The 15,234-nt window shown below is 40.4% G+C and overlaps 1 protein-coding gene across 2 annotated transcripts in view; it reads right to left on the reverse strand.

The window, feature by feature from the left end:
- AIG1 (androgen induced 1) overlaps positions 1 to 15,234 on the reverse strand; it is a 124,259-nt gene that overhangs the window by 45,653 nt on the left and 63,372 nt on the right. The window lies entirely within an intron of this gene.

Genomic DNA, 15,234 nt, shown 5'->3' on the forward strand with positions numbered 1-15,234 from the left:
TATAAAATAACGCAACATGAAAAGATTAGGGTAGACAAAGACTACTACGTTTAAAGGACCTTGACGCTAACTGGAACAACAGATGATGATACGAAGTTAAGGATGACAGTGCTACATGCCATGTCAAATTTAGCTCATGTAAACTAACATGATAGTTAAAGGATGTTCAAGTATAGCTTCCAGATGGAAGGGGGAAAGAAAGTCAGAAAAAACTTCCTTAAGATGATTTCTGATTTCTGATGACTTTCTTACTGGAAGGACATAATCAGCCAATTAAGACTATGGTAAGAAGAGAATGTAGTGTCTTGCAGGAATTTTATCCCACCAAACAAAGCAATTTATCTCTACATATATGCACAGAACTGATGACAGATACTGTCACAGAATAAATGTAAATAGAGAAAGTTACCCCACATTTCTACCGCTTTTGAAAATTCCAAAAAAACGCAACTGATAGATGGGCATAATTGAAGTAAAGCACAACTCCCAAGCTTCTCAGTCCAAATAGCAGTAGTTTCTGACTTTATGTGCTCTTTCACTGCTCACTGTTGCTTTTTTGCTAAGATTATGTTCCACACTGCTTTTCAAGTAGAGATTCCAGAAAATTTCAAATTGCAATAGATACATTTGTAGTGTCTCTCAGGAAAACAACTAGCAGTAAGATATTAACGTCTGAGGTACAAAACTTCTGAATTAAAGCACTATACTTGTTAATCAAAAGATACATGCTTTCAATATGGACAATTATATTTATACCTGAGTCTTTAAGCGGAATTTATTAGACGGCTCCAGCAACTGACATACAATAATATGATTGTCAAATACATTATAAATTAAATATACATACCAGAAACAGTCTCACTTCCACAATATAAAGTAGAGGATGCACTCCATAAGCAGGACAAAGAGGTCTTTAAGCACTTCAAGCACTAGCAACGCGTATTAAGTAATAATTTCTATCTTGGAGTATGGGTATTAATTTCTTTCAGATCACAGCTTTCCACCAATAAATTCAACTACTGTACCACTCGCATTACAAAGCAGGAATATAAGGGGAGACCTGTGCAGGAGAGGAAAACAGAAATACTGGATTGAAACATTACGATGCCCGACCTTCTCTCATCAGGCTGAGAGAAGTGTTTCAAGGCTGCCCGTGTCGTGGCCAAGCAGCTATACTGAAGGTGAGAGCAAGACTGCTGTACTGAATTTAAAGATGACAGTAAGGGCTCAATTCTCCATCACGTTTATGCTCTAGTCAGCATAAACGCAGAGCAAGGGCTAGCGGCAAACATACAAACCCTTCACCTTTTGCCAGAGCCACTAGCGTCAGCCTCCCAAAACGTAATGTAGACTAAGAGATGTATCTGCACAGACACTCAACTAAACCCTAACTCTGCATAGGCGGTTTATGTTGGCAGAAAGTCCCTTGACCAAAATACGCTACAATGACAAAAATATTTTTATAAGTATAACCACATCCACTTCAGTATCGAAAGGAAGCGACACTGGGCAACCTAAACCAACGCTGCCACAGCAGCAAAAGTTTCAAAGATCACCAGCTTTCAGATATGTTAGCTGCCACAGATTCTGTCACATTTCTTCTAAATCAGCCTCAGACATAAACTGATGCAAGGGGCTGGCAAATGGTGGCTGTAGCAGGGGAAAAGGCCCTTGTTGCCCTCTGCCACGAGATGCTTCCTTGCTGCAAGAGGAATACTCCAACAGGCTTGTCCATGTTCAGCTTCTCCCACTATTTGGCCACTACAGCTGCAAACCAGATCAAACCGGAGAACACAACTTACACTCTCTTCCCCCTTTTTTCTCAACAAGCATTAGCTTAGGGCAGTGGGCAAACAACAAGGGAAATAAAGGAACTATAAAACACACAATAGTAACAGTAGCATTTTCTTAAAACTCTTCAGGAGAAAAGGCGAAGAAGAGCACTGATTTTACACTCCTCTTCACATTCTTTTTCCACACACCCCGTCCCCAAATACAGGACACAGCAGAGCAATGAAAATAGTGAGCTAGGGTTTCCCTCCACCTGCCACACGGCCCCATACTTACCCACCTGGAGTCCTGCGCCTTGTTGAACTGCACTGGGCCCAGGGAGGCAACATAGCGGTATAGGACATTATAAAGGCAATTGCTTGAAAGCACTGTATAGGCATGTAAGTTGTATTTTTTTTTTCAGAAGATACAGAACTGGCATGTTATGATCTTTCCTTGTAGAATGCTAAATACTGCTTTATTTATCTTTTCCAGTTTCTTACACATTTTCAAAATCCATTACTGCAGTTTGTTTGGGGAAGAACTTGAAACATGACCTTTTTATCAATTACCAAGAGAAACTGAGAGTTACACAAAGGTTTTCTTTTTTGTTCTTAATGGGTTTTGGTTGTTTATCTGTGTGGTTTTGTTTTTAAACAAAATAGGAAGGAAATAATGTGTTTCTATAACTGGCCAGCATTTCTCTATCACATCAGAAAATATTTTTGAAGCTTGGATAAGAAGAGAGTGACCAAATGTTTAAATACCTTCCCCACCCCCCTTGGCAAAATTCCATGGATTTTTCTTAAAAAAAAACCCCTGTATTTGCTGCTACTTTTATAGAGCTGGCAGAAGCTTGGCCACACATCTTCTCTTAACGTTAAGAAAAAAGATGTGGGCAAACCTTTTCGTACAATTCTCTGAAAATCTCAACCTTTGATAAAACAGAATGCCAAAACAAAAGTAGTAATAATGTGGTTGATGTTAACTTGAACGGTTCAGTTGTTTAAGCTTTATCTGATTCCATGCTTCCCGAATATGGATAGTTTGGTTTCTGGGATAAGAGCAATTTGGACAGTTATTTCATTATTTCATCTCAATTGGGTTTTTGAGGAAATGTTAGTTGATTTGTGGGTATGTTGTTCTTATTTACCAATGAAATACTATATTCAAATACAGCAAAGACTTTCTCCCATTTGTTTTATATAAAAATAATAACAATTCAGCTGTATCCCTGGAGGATTTATAATTGACAAAATCCTTCCAAGGGTTACTTTATCTTCCTTTTTTTGTTCATGCTTCCAGTCTGTCAGCAACTGAATCAATAATTAACTTGGACTGTCATGTTTTCTGTAACATAAATAGAACATTTAAAATAACAACCCTGAAAAGCCCTATTTTCTTTAGGTTACACAACATCTCAAAAAAAGCAGGCAGCTGAAAACCACTACACAATTGATTTTAATGTTTTGAGTTCCGAGGGAAAGTCAGCGGCAGGACATCCGTGTCTGTTTTTCAGAGGCTCAGGGTGAACGAAAAGTGAGCGCTCTTCACAAGTTTTCTAAACAAGTGTATGCAGTGCTCTTTGCTTTGTCACTGCCTATGGAAGAAAGTGCCAGGTTATTCCTAGCCTTACAAACACCTTTGATCTGGATGAGTGAGGACCCATCAAAGAATTTGCTTTCTTAGGGGCTCACAAAAGACGACAACAGATAAGCATGCGTTGCTTTGCAGGCAGTAGTCATCCAAAATGCCAATTCATATGACTGCTATTAGCAAAGACAAATGTCTAATCTATTAATTAAAAGAAAAAAAAGAAAAAAATCCTCACTCATATCCCCTCCCTCCAAATCTCTGTAGCCAGAGTAGCTGTGCCATGCTGTTTCTTAGAGAGTTGGGACAGTATATTTCTTATTATTTTAACGAGATGGGAAAAACACTAACGTGACATCAATGGATATGAATGTGGTTGCAACTAAGATTGTCAAAAACCTCTTGCCTTATGAAAACAGTTCTGCTCAGCTTCAGAAGGGCTGAATTATTATGCCTCATTATTCCTGATATATTTTGATGAGGGAGAAATACACTGAAAACAAGGGATCTGCCAGAAATACTGGCTGCAGTGTACTGCATTTAAGTACGCGGTGAGGTGTGATCTTATTTCTGGAGATATGCTGTACTATTTGGTGTAAAACCAACAACGTACCTCTGTCAAAAAGACAATGGAATATAATGACCGCGGACGCTCTTTTGCAAAGGATCACATGAAGACAACAGAAAACCTGAAGAAAATTATTATTAGGCTTACAGTTTTGTCACTATGGGCTTTTCTATGCTGAAGACAATTTACTACAATTTTTTTCCCCTCCACGATTTCTCAGAAAAGAAGGGTGAAATACTACTGAACCCACATTTTCCAGATTAAGAGATGAACAGCATGCCACACCACACTTCACTAACTCCAGTCTGGTTCTAATAGTTTAATAATCCTTTCCCCAGGGGGAAACGAACAGCGAAAAAGTACTAAAAAGGAAACAACGCTCTGATGCAGCTCGGGTTAAAGGTTTTGCTGTTCATTTTCAACATAGGGGATCAGTTTAGGGAAACCACCTTTTTATGAAGTAGCTGCTTAATAAAGGGCAAAGAACATTCCCTGCTGGAACTGCCTGTGCAAATATACGCTTAAGACTTTAGTATCTGCAATATGTTGTCCTCACTACTGGGGACCTGGCTGCCCTTTCGTAAGAAGCCGCTATACAGCACAGCGATTTGATGAAGCTCTTTCTCATGACATTCTGGAAAATGATTCAACTAATGGCTTGGTGGGCAGGTCCAATTTTTTGCCTCATTGTCTGTGTTCTGACTCCAACCCTGTATAATATTTTGGAGAAAGTTCGCCTTTTCTGCGCTGTGCCGAGTAAATATTTTGTCAGTTGTTAAGGATGAGCTACAGAGTAAGACCCGGCAACGTATCCAAATTCAGCAGCAAGACTTGGAACCGTGTTAGAACTTTTTCCAGATTGTGATTTGTAATGTATTTCAGAAGCCAGCAGAAAACCAACCACTTGAACTGTTACAGAAAGGCTGAATGAACCCTTTTCAGAGCAGCGAAAATGTTTTTCAGAGCAGTGAAAATGTCTTTCCCCACAGCTGAAAAAAAAAAAAAAAATCATTAATGCTAGCAGAAAGGGCTGGGTGATGAAGGGGGAAGTTCTCTTCCTGACCACTCCATGGCGCGGCACGTTCCCCAGTGAAGAGCCATATCTGTGCTGCACCAGAGAGAAAAACCTCACTGGGATGAGGCGAAAGGGCCAGTGCTCATGCAAGGCCGTGACACCAAACCACCCATGTGAGAGACACGTCCGCACGACCTGCTGGTGAGGGGTGAGCAAAGAAAATGCAGGTAGAGGCTGCCCTCCGTCCTGCCTCTGCAGTGGAGCTATAGAGAAGGAGGCACAAATGGAGACTAAACAAAGACTCATTTCAGGAACATAATTATTTGATCTCTGCTGCAGCCAGGCAATTACTAGAAGTGATGATCACTAAAACTGAATTCCACTACTTAAGCTAGAAAAACATTCCACTTATAAATTACTAAATAAAGGGAATGAAAAGTGAACACAACTATGCTGCTCAGCATACATCTATAACAATGTCATGGTAACCACTTGTTTGTACTTTTTATGTTATGTCTAACATAAAATCTCTACAGTAATAATCTGTGGAAAAAAGAAACAGATGATAGATCCATATACGTGGTGCTGTTTTTTGGACCAATGAAGAAACAAAATAAAAAAGCACCTTCCTTTCCAATAAAACAGTCCTTCTTCATATAATTTTGCTAGAAGCTGTATTAAAATAATCGGTATCTTGAGGTTAGTATGCCAGAGAGATTCTGTCTCCCTTTTGCTGTTATGATTGGGGCCAGATAAATAATTTTTACAGTCTGCATGGCAAGGTACAAAAATCTTAAATTGCTAAAAAGAATGCAAAGGATGAAAAGGGCCACCAGGAAAGCGGAGACAGAGTGAGAAGAGAGAAACTGAAAAAATAATGTTGCTGTTCTCAGCGGAAGGTATACCCCAGGAAATTTCTGTCACTACCTCAGCTACGCAACAGTAACAAAAATGGCAAGCAGTATCATTTCCTTCCTTCCATCCATCCATCCATCCATCCATCCATTCTTTCTTCATTCCCTCCTCTCCAACCCCCTTCTTTCTTTTTCTCTTTCTCTCCCCTCCTTCCTCTACTTCTCCCTTTCAATTTTTGGATGCTTTTTTTGAGGTACAGACTTTACATGGGAGATAGTAGTAGGCTTTTTCTAGCAGAGGAGAGAGTAACACTTTCTCAACCAGGAAAATTTTTGGACAGCCTTTACAATCAAGCCTGGCTAATGGTTCTAGTCCCTGACTGACCTCTGCTACTTCTGGCACGCTCAAAGCAAAGAAAGCCAGTCCTTGAGGGAAGGCCATACCGAAAACCTCCTAGAAGGCCAGAAGGATTTAATTTTTGTTGCAGCTACACTTTGCTATTGGCAACAGCATCCAAAATGTCTCACTGAATCATGAGGCAATAAACTGAGGCATAAATTGATAAAATCTTCAAATTTCAACTTGTAAGAAGAGTAATTCTTGACAAAATTTACAATTTGCACTGTGAAAAACATTTCCAGTTTTCTGTAGCACATTAATAAGCTTACCATCTTGCTCTCCCTTCAGCTTCAGGGACATCTTGTCAGACAAACATAAGCACAGGCTGCTTCTTCTCCAGACCAACATGTTGTATGGACTGGTTTGCCCCAGAAGTCCTTTATGTGCCATTCTCCCATCCCATCTGATTTTAGGACCTTCCTGCCATGCTCTTAGGCCAATGGCTCCTCCATACCACCACTCTCCTTCTCCCCATCTGCTGGGTTGGACACATGCCCTCCGCTCAGCTCTTCCGTGCCATACCCCAAGAAGCTCTGGCTGCCCCTTTTCCCTGCCATTTCACAGCCCTCTCCTCCTCCTTCCTCTCACCTGTGGCTTCCCATGCTCTTCTCCCCCACTCTTGTTTCTTTTCTTTCCCTCCAGAGAACTGCTCACATATCAGTCTTCTCTGATTCATCAGAAGCGAAGCAGAAGTGACACAACCAGCTGAAGAAGCCACAGGCAAGGCCTGTGGTTGTGTCCTGTGTTTCTGCTGCATCTAGCGTATCAGTGCCCGCCTGTGACTGGGGCTCTCCAGCATGGTCAAAATGCGACCAGTTGAGCAGACCACTCCAGGGTCACCACTAAGGCATAGAGATGCATGACGTACAGGTCTGTAAGTACTGGTCAAAAAAAAAACACTGGAGGAATATAAAACTTCTGGGGCAAGTCTAGAGAAGAGCAGTTGGGTGCCTCATGACATATGCAGGTTTCTGGTTTTAGAATGGCTTTTTAGTCACCTTTCAAAAGCAGTCAAAACTACAGATAAAAAGAAAAATAGTAAGATTCTGAACAGACATTCCCTTTTTTTCCTCCCATCCTCTTCTGGCTCCGTTTTACAACTCCACTGCAGTCCAACCAGAGACCAGAAAGTCAGTACAGACTGGAAGATCCACCCAAGCTTCATGGTGCTTCAGCTCAGGACACTTGCTGAATCCCCTGGGATCCTGTATAGAACAACGCAAAAAAAAGGAAGGGACATATTTTGGAAAATGCTAACCCAATTAATTCCTACATGTTGAAGGAAAGGCATGAGGTGGCACAAGGATCTCCAGCTGCTCTTTTAAGGACTGCTGAAGCAGGTGTAAAAAGAAGCTCTTTTAAGATGATGATTTCCTCATATAAGCAAACACCACAACAGAGATGGGGCAAGGCATTAAACCTGCGGTCTCCTTTCAAGGTCCAGCCCCATTTTTAACCCATATTTACATCTACTGTCAACCTAACTTTGCCCACTTAGGGAGGTCCAGTCCCTCCCATGGGGCCATTTACCTTGTCTCAGCTGGTGGAATTCAGGACCACCACACAACAGGACATTTTATTTTACATACACAATTGACCAAATCCAGGCAACCTTTATCGTCTGTTATTTTTACTCAGTGCTCTCTCAGGCAAACATCAATGTTGGTTCCCGAATGTAAAGAGAGTTTGCCTGAGGAGAAAACGGGTAAGGATCTCATTTCCACTGACTTCAGTATTGGAAAGTCTCTCATACCCTGTAACTTCCTTAGTGGCCTTCTGCTGACCCATGTAATATTGTGTCTATCCAGCTGTTTGAACCACTGTTTGAACGCTGTATGCACTGGAAAACTCTACTGGTGCCACAACTGATAACAAGAGGTGCAGCAATTTTGCAACTACTTCTTAAATTTTAATAGCTTGTTAGTCTTGAGGAACCATATTAGCTCATATATCATCAGAGAGGAAGGGACACAGCATAAAAACCTGCCATTGCCTCTTTCTGGTACGCAGACAATATTTTGGTGAGATTACAGGTGCAAATCTCAGCATTTCAACAGCTAAACTCCTTTCCTTTTGTGTCAAAATTGTAATAACAAAAAGAAACATCACTGAGCTCCTAAGCCACTTATGCATGCGTTTCTAATTATTTTCTTTCAGCTGTTATCCAAAATTAGAAATTACATTAGTATAAGAACATAAGTTTTCTCTGTCTTGGTTTATCTTTTCATCTTTCTGCTGGATCAAGGAATGAAGTCATAAGAATTTACTTATATATGTTAAAAATTATAGCCTACTTACATGTATTTATTTTCAGATAAAGCCAGTAACTACCCTTAAAAACTAAGTACAGTCCAAATAGAAGTCATTGTTTCAACAAAAAATATAAGGTATTGCCTTCCTCAGTAGTCTGTCTCCATTAGGTGTTCCATGTGCTTACTAACTGGAAAACTTGACTGAGGTTAAATGAACGAAGGGATAGAGTCAGTGACTAAGTGAGGAGACAGCAGGTAAGAGAATCAGGAAATTAGATATAAGCCAACACAGGATTAACTATACAGACCCAGTCCTCTGATCTACTCTGTTTGGTGGGTGGCCTAGAGGAATGCACAGCGCACGTATGCTCACTACCTACGGCCAGTTTCAGCTGTGTTCATGCACTGCCTATCCCTTCAGTTCTGCCTCGCCTCTGAAACCATACCGCAGACATCAGTTTTTTCAGCATGTGCATCTTCAAGTCACTTGCATACAAGAAATACAGGATTTTTGGGGTATCTGGCAATTCAGACTGCAGTACTTACTTTTTTAAGCCCAGCAACTGAAAGCAAGTTTTTGCAATTTTGTTTACTGCCGCAAAGAAATTCACACTGCATCTTGACAGCACATAAGATGACATATGATGAGGGAAGAGCTTAATAAGGCAGGCAAATATCAAAGAGCAATTCAATACAACTTGAGAAAAACATTTTAAAATTTTGCTTAGAAAAGTTTAATTATATGTATTTTTAAATCTGTGAACGTGCTTCTTAAAAAGCAAACCATTGGATAATTCCTCACTGCACTGAAAGGAATGGCCTAACTTGCATTGATGTCAAAGGGGTAAGATTTCATTGCATATATCAAAAAAAGAAGCTCCATCAAATGATAACATTAAATAACAATATGTTTTGCAGGGTTGGCAGAGTATGTTCACAGCACAAGAAGGATAAAGACACAATATTAATTAAATACCTTTCAGAAATAAGAACCAAATTTGTGCACATCTTGTAAGCTTTTCCTTGTTATGTCCATTACCTAGCATTTTGAATGATGTCTATTTGGTCCCTCTGAGGAAAAAAACCCTAACTTGAACTTTATTTCAAGAACAATCCAAGAGAACTAATGAAGCTTTCTTAACTTGGCCAAAAGGAAGACAATATAGAAGACGTCCTTACTTCTATTTTTGTGCTTTTATACTACGTGAAAAGGAATTAAGTGGTAAAAATGGGTGCTAGAAGCAACTGGAGAAAAGATCCCTCTAGCACAAGCTCCATGAGGACAGCTGTATGGCTATCCTTAAGCATCATGTATACCAAAGTAGAGGTAAATCTCACAGCATGACTAGAACTTCACACCACACTCAGCCCAGCAGGTAGCCTGTGTAAATCACTGATTTAGGGAACACATATTACTGCACAAGTCTTTCAGCAGAAAAGATACAGAAGAGCCTTAGGAGAGCCTAACACCTCCATTGCTCCTCTGTTCTCTGGGACACGAGTTGAACCTTTCAGAAGCTCAGTGTAGAAACTTGCCCACAGCTCCAACGCCTGTGAACTATGTATTTCTTCATATTTAATTTATAGTTATCTTTTTCATATTGCCATCCAATCTTCCATCCAAAGACCTAGTCAGGTCTCCTTCTCCTAGTAATCTGGAAGGACCGGAGTGCTGTGATTCCAGCTTTGACTACACCTTTCATTTTTATCTAGGTATGCTATTGATTTTGTTAGATTATATTTGGGAGGGATGAGAAACCAAAATTAATTTAACAGTGGTGTGGACTTCTTTCTTTAAAAGTTTACTTCTATGGCTATTCTCTGCCCTTAATCTTGAGAACTGTAATGAACTACAAGTCTATGGAGGCAAACTTGACAAATTTTTAATCAATTTTTTCCTTTCAGAGTATAATTTGTTATTGTTTCCAAAATTATCTTCCACAGACTACTGCAACAACAAACGCAAGTCCATGCTGATCAGAATATCATCTCACTGGCTGATCTAATCTCACTGACAGAAAGGGAGGCTTATAAAAAATGTTTAAAGACTAAACAGTACAAGTAGTGCCAAGTTTCGCTTGACTCACGCTATATGGAAACTGAGGCCCAAATAGCCAATGTTCTTGTCTGCCAGAGGCCCATGTTCTCAAGTTCAAGCACATTTTATATTTGCCAGTCATACGCTCAGTAATCACCAAGTTCTACTAAAGAAGACATTTAATAACTTGTATGACACCATATACTATATTTAATTTTCTCTTTAAAATGCATTAAGAAGGATTTTGTAAAAAACAAATTCTTTATAAACAAAATGTAATCAGTATGGGTGTGTGTACCCAGATGTCTATGTGTGAGAGAGATTTTGGAAGCTAAAGGCTCTAATTCATCTTTTCTGAAAGGCCCTAGATTTTACAAGGTCAGACCAGGAACTTTCAAATAAAGAAAAAACCATGAACGCACAGAAGGAACACACATCTGTTATGCTGCAGTCCATACTGCAATCCAAAAGCAACACAAGGAAAGGCATGCAAACAACATAACAATTTTGGTGGTTCTGGTGGGATTTTAGATAACCAGGAAATTTTTGGTTAAAAGCAAACTAGAAAAAAAGAGCTATGAAAACTCAGCATATTCCAGCTCTATCCCCTCCAGCTGCATTGCTCTGAAGAGGCTGCTGAAAAAAGACAGAAACCTCTGACATTTCTGATCCTCCTTCTAGCGGGAAGTAGAGAGTCTGTCAGTCTTCCTTGTTCCAGTTCAGAGGCTGTGCAAGTGTACACTGGTGTTTTAAGACAGAACAGGGATGTATCAGAGGCCAGAAAACCCCTTCCCATAGGTTGTCCTAAACAAAGCAGAGCCGTGGGACAAAGGCAAGAGGAAGCGGTCTTGGGTGGCATCCTGTGGTTTGGGAAGGAGTCCAGGCTGCTGAGCGCCCGCAGTGCCCCAGAGCGAGGACCACGGCGTGGGCAGGGCACGGTTTCGCTCGATCTCATCTAGAAGGAATCCTGGAAAACGTAATCCCAGGATCTGCTGGGATTTGCAGACCTCCATAGAAAGGCATACTTGGAAGGAGTGCAAGATAGAAGCAGCCTCCTTTCTAATAACTTAGGAAAGTCTGAAAGAAACTAGAGATGATGCTCATCTCTCCTGTAAGCAGGGAAAAAAATCTCCTTGTTTGACTTGCACTGTCAAAGCCAAGGAGGCAGCCATTAACTTAACCACAGCAACACCTGGGATAGTTTTAAACTCTGTGAGCAGGCCTCTTTCTTTGTTTTTAATTTACTAAAAGTGTTTTAAGTTGTGTGTTTGTTTAGACTTCACCACTAGAGCTCTGGGGAGAAATCTCTCTTCAGAGAAAAGCTGTATTGTTTGCTTGTAAAATAACTAAATAGGCAAAGCCTGCAGGGAAGATTGGCCTGTAACATGCAGGAAAAGCAAACAAGAGTGGTAATGGATTCAAAGGTTAATGCCAAGTCAATGAGGAAATTTATTAGGTTAGTGAATGCCCTCAGCTACCCACCCACCCCTTCATCCAAATATGATGGCATAGCTGCACCCCAGCTCTGGGTACACCCTCAAGAGGGATGAGAATCAGATACTGCACACCAGTGTGCGATGCAACACGTGGGGACATATGCAAGCTCTAAGCGTGTAACCCTGGACGAGTGCACCTTCGCACGCTCACCTGCTAGGCTGCAACACTAACACCCTGCAGACTGACTGACTTCAGGCTGGGAGAGCCCCTGCCGATTGCTGTTTGACCTCCTACAGTGCACGGGCCACAGAATTTTACTCCGCAATGGAAGGAAACCATTCTTTTCAAACACGTGTGCGTCACTGAGCCCAATGTGGTAAGGTTGAACTACAGACCGTCATGCAGGTGGAAGACTTACCCATTTCTCAACCTGTCTTTATAGCTGGATTTTCTCACGCTGGCTCCTGAAAAGCTTACAAGCAGCTAAATTGGCTTCCCAGTGCAGCTTAAATTCAGGCAACTTTTCAGACTCCTTCATTTCTGAAGTGACTCCCCAACCTTCTTTTCCCCAATTTGGGATTTAACAAACAAACTCCATCCAAAACTCCCGGTCACACCTGGTAAGCAATTTACTGTGACTGGCTGATTTTAACATCGTCCCTTCTGTACTTCCCCGTTATCTTCAGGAACTACCTTGAAACTGTAAGGTGCTGTAAAAAGTGTTTATGTAAATTAAAATAGCAATAAAAGGCTGCCAAGAAATCCTATATTTTTATTATATTTATTATATTCTATATCTATATTATTATTATTATTTATTGTATATTATATATATATATATTATATATATTTATTATATTCTATATTTATTATATTCTATTCTTTGGTATGCTACCAAAATAAAACCTCAAGGTGCTTCACATAACCCCTGAGCTGAGGCTGAAAAAGCATCACACTTGAAACATTCACAAAGCTGCATGTTGGCATTAGAAAACTTCTTTCAGAATGAATTTCTGACAGAAAACACAGTTTGGGCATAACTGAAATTTTGTCATTTTTGATGTGACAAAATTTTTCCATGCTCATAAACAATCTAAAAGGTCCATCAGGCTACTTCAGCACGGCTGCACTGGGGGCGTTCTGCCTTCTCCCAGCAGCTCTCCAGAACAATGTAGCCTTGGGGGAATTTTAGTTTTCAAGCACCCGATGGACCAGTTCTCGGCTGTGGACTGAGCTTCTGGCTAGACCACATGTCTCATAATGCAGTTTTTCCTCCTCTCAGACTGACCGGTTTGGAGAAACACAAGTGCAACTGTGAAGTACCATAGGAGGGTGCAGTTTGATGTTAGTTTGAATTAATGCAAAATGAATTATTTTGTGACTTCCAGATTTAAAATGTTTGAAATATATATAAAAATAAGATATATTGGTACAAAATAATGAAAAAAAAAACAACAACAACAAAAAACCGAGAATGGAACATTACCATTTTTTTGGCTCCATTAATGATATAAAGAGTAAATACCATCTATGGATATTTGAAGAACTGGTGAAAAATGGCTATGCAGACTGCTGCATGTCTATATAGCAGTGGTGTGTTTGGTTCTGTCAGATGTGAGACCTTGGAAAGCCCTACCTGTGCTGCATTTATGAGTATATACAATATATCTTTCATAAACTCTATCATTCTATCCAAAAAAAGAGAGAAATATAGACTGGCTTATTTGAGGCTGCACAGGAAAAAAGAGGAATAATTAAGGCAAACTTCCAGGCAGGTAAACTAAGCTGCAGAATTTGCTGCCCTTCCTGGGGAAAACCTTTTCTGAATGCTAGAAGAATAAGGGATTGGGAGAGCTTTAATATGAGTCGAAGGACAGGGAACCATACCCAGAAATAAAGTGGCATTAAAAAGTGACAAGCTCACATCTGTCTCTAATAGCACCGTTAAGTGGCTGATGTGTTACAGCTGGTCAGCTAGGTCAACCGCGTGTAAACGGATTACTGTATACAGCATATTTTCTCTGTCAGGCTTTCCTCCTAAAATAAACTGTACCGTGCTCCATGAAAGGTAGGTGGTGACCATCTCACCTTGTGTCTGTGCTGATTTGCTAGGGATGATCAAAATGGGGAGGGGACACATGTAGATCACAGCACGCTGACAGCTCAGGTGCTCCCCATTAAAAAAGGGTATCGGAACAGGGGCAAGAAGAGCCACTAGTGGTAGTGGGAGATTGCAGAGCATTTCCTGAGATGAGGCTCTCAGGGGTCTTAACCCGATCAATTTATCCAAAAGGAGACACTCACAAGATCTCTCCCTGTATGGAAAAAAGTGATACAAAGCAAGAAATAAAGGGCTCTTTAACGCAGCAGTGGAAAGCATAACAAGCTGAAGTCAGACAAGTTAGAAATTTGTAAAAGAATTAGCACTGACAATGAATAATGACAGGAGCAAGCTGCTAAGGAAAACAGAAGATTGTTTACCTCTTCAGATCATGACCAAATGCCTTTCTGGAAGATAAACTTCAGCAAAACCAAAATTACTGGCTCACTACAGGTGCAAATGAAATGTTATGGCCTGTGTTAAACAGGAGGTCAGACAAAACGATCTAATATTCTTTTCAGACCTTAAATGCCGTGAATGTTTGGGTTTGTCAGCACCTGCTCGGTGACCTGTCTCTTTCTCAGCAAGAACTGAACCAAAGCAATTCCAACTGCAAAAGGAGCGATGTGGTCGGACTGTTTCCTGTGCTCGGCATCTAAAGAGTAGAATAACGAACAAGGTGGTAAGAATGTGCATCGGATGTGCAAAGAAGGGCAAATAAAGTGCATGGTGCTAATATCATTGCCACCACGTGGTTTGCCTTTACAGAAAGTAGAGTGAGAAGCACACTGAAAACCTTAGTTGCTCAGCACAGAGCTCTAGACTGACAAGAAAAGCACAGCTTGAGCAAAGAAGACAGATCATGGTCTTGAGGGAAGAATGTTTTTCAAAAGGGCTTATGCCACCGGACTGAATTAATGATGTGAAGAAGTACTGAAGTAAAAGTGCAAACCAAAAGCAAGATTCAGATGTTTACTCCACTTAGGACAATCTGTCCCCAAATGGTAGGTGCTGGGAAGGAATTAATATGGGAGAAAGGATGAACCACTTCTTCAGAAACATAAATACAGAAGAAGACTTTTGAAAGTATCTTAAGATTTGAAAGAAGCAGCAGAAGATAAGTTTGTATTATTCGGAGAACTCAATAAAAATAAGAAAACAAAGGTAAAACCAATAAATATAAGCTAACCTTTCAAGCAAAAACTC

The sequence above is a fragment of the Nipponia nippon genome, unplaced genomic scaffold, assembly GCF_047370975.1.
Source record: "Nipponia nippon isolate SJK-2023a ecotype South Korea unplaced genomic scaffold, ASM4737097v1 scaffold_4, whole genome shotgun sequence".
In the NCBI taxonomy this organism is placed as follows: domain Eukaryota; kingdom Metazoa; phylum Chordata; class Aves; order Pelecaniformes; family Threskiornithidae; genus Nipponia; species Nipponia nippon.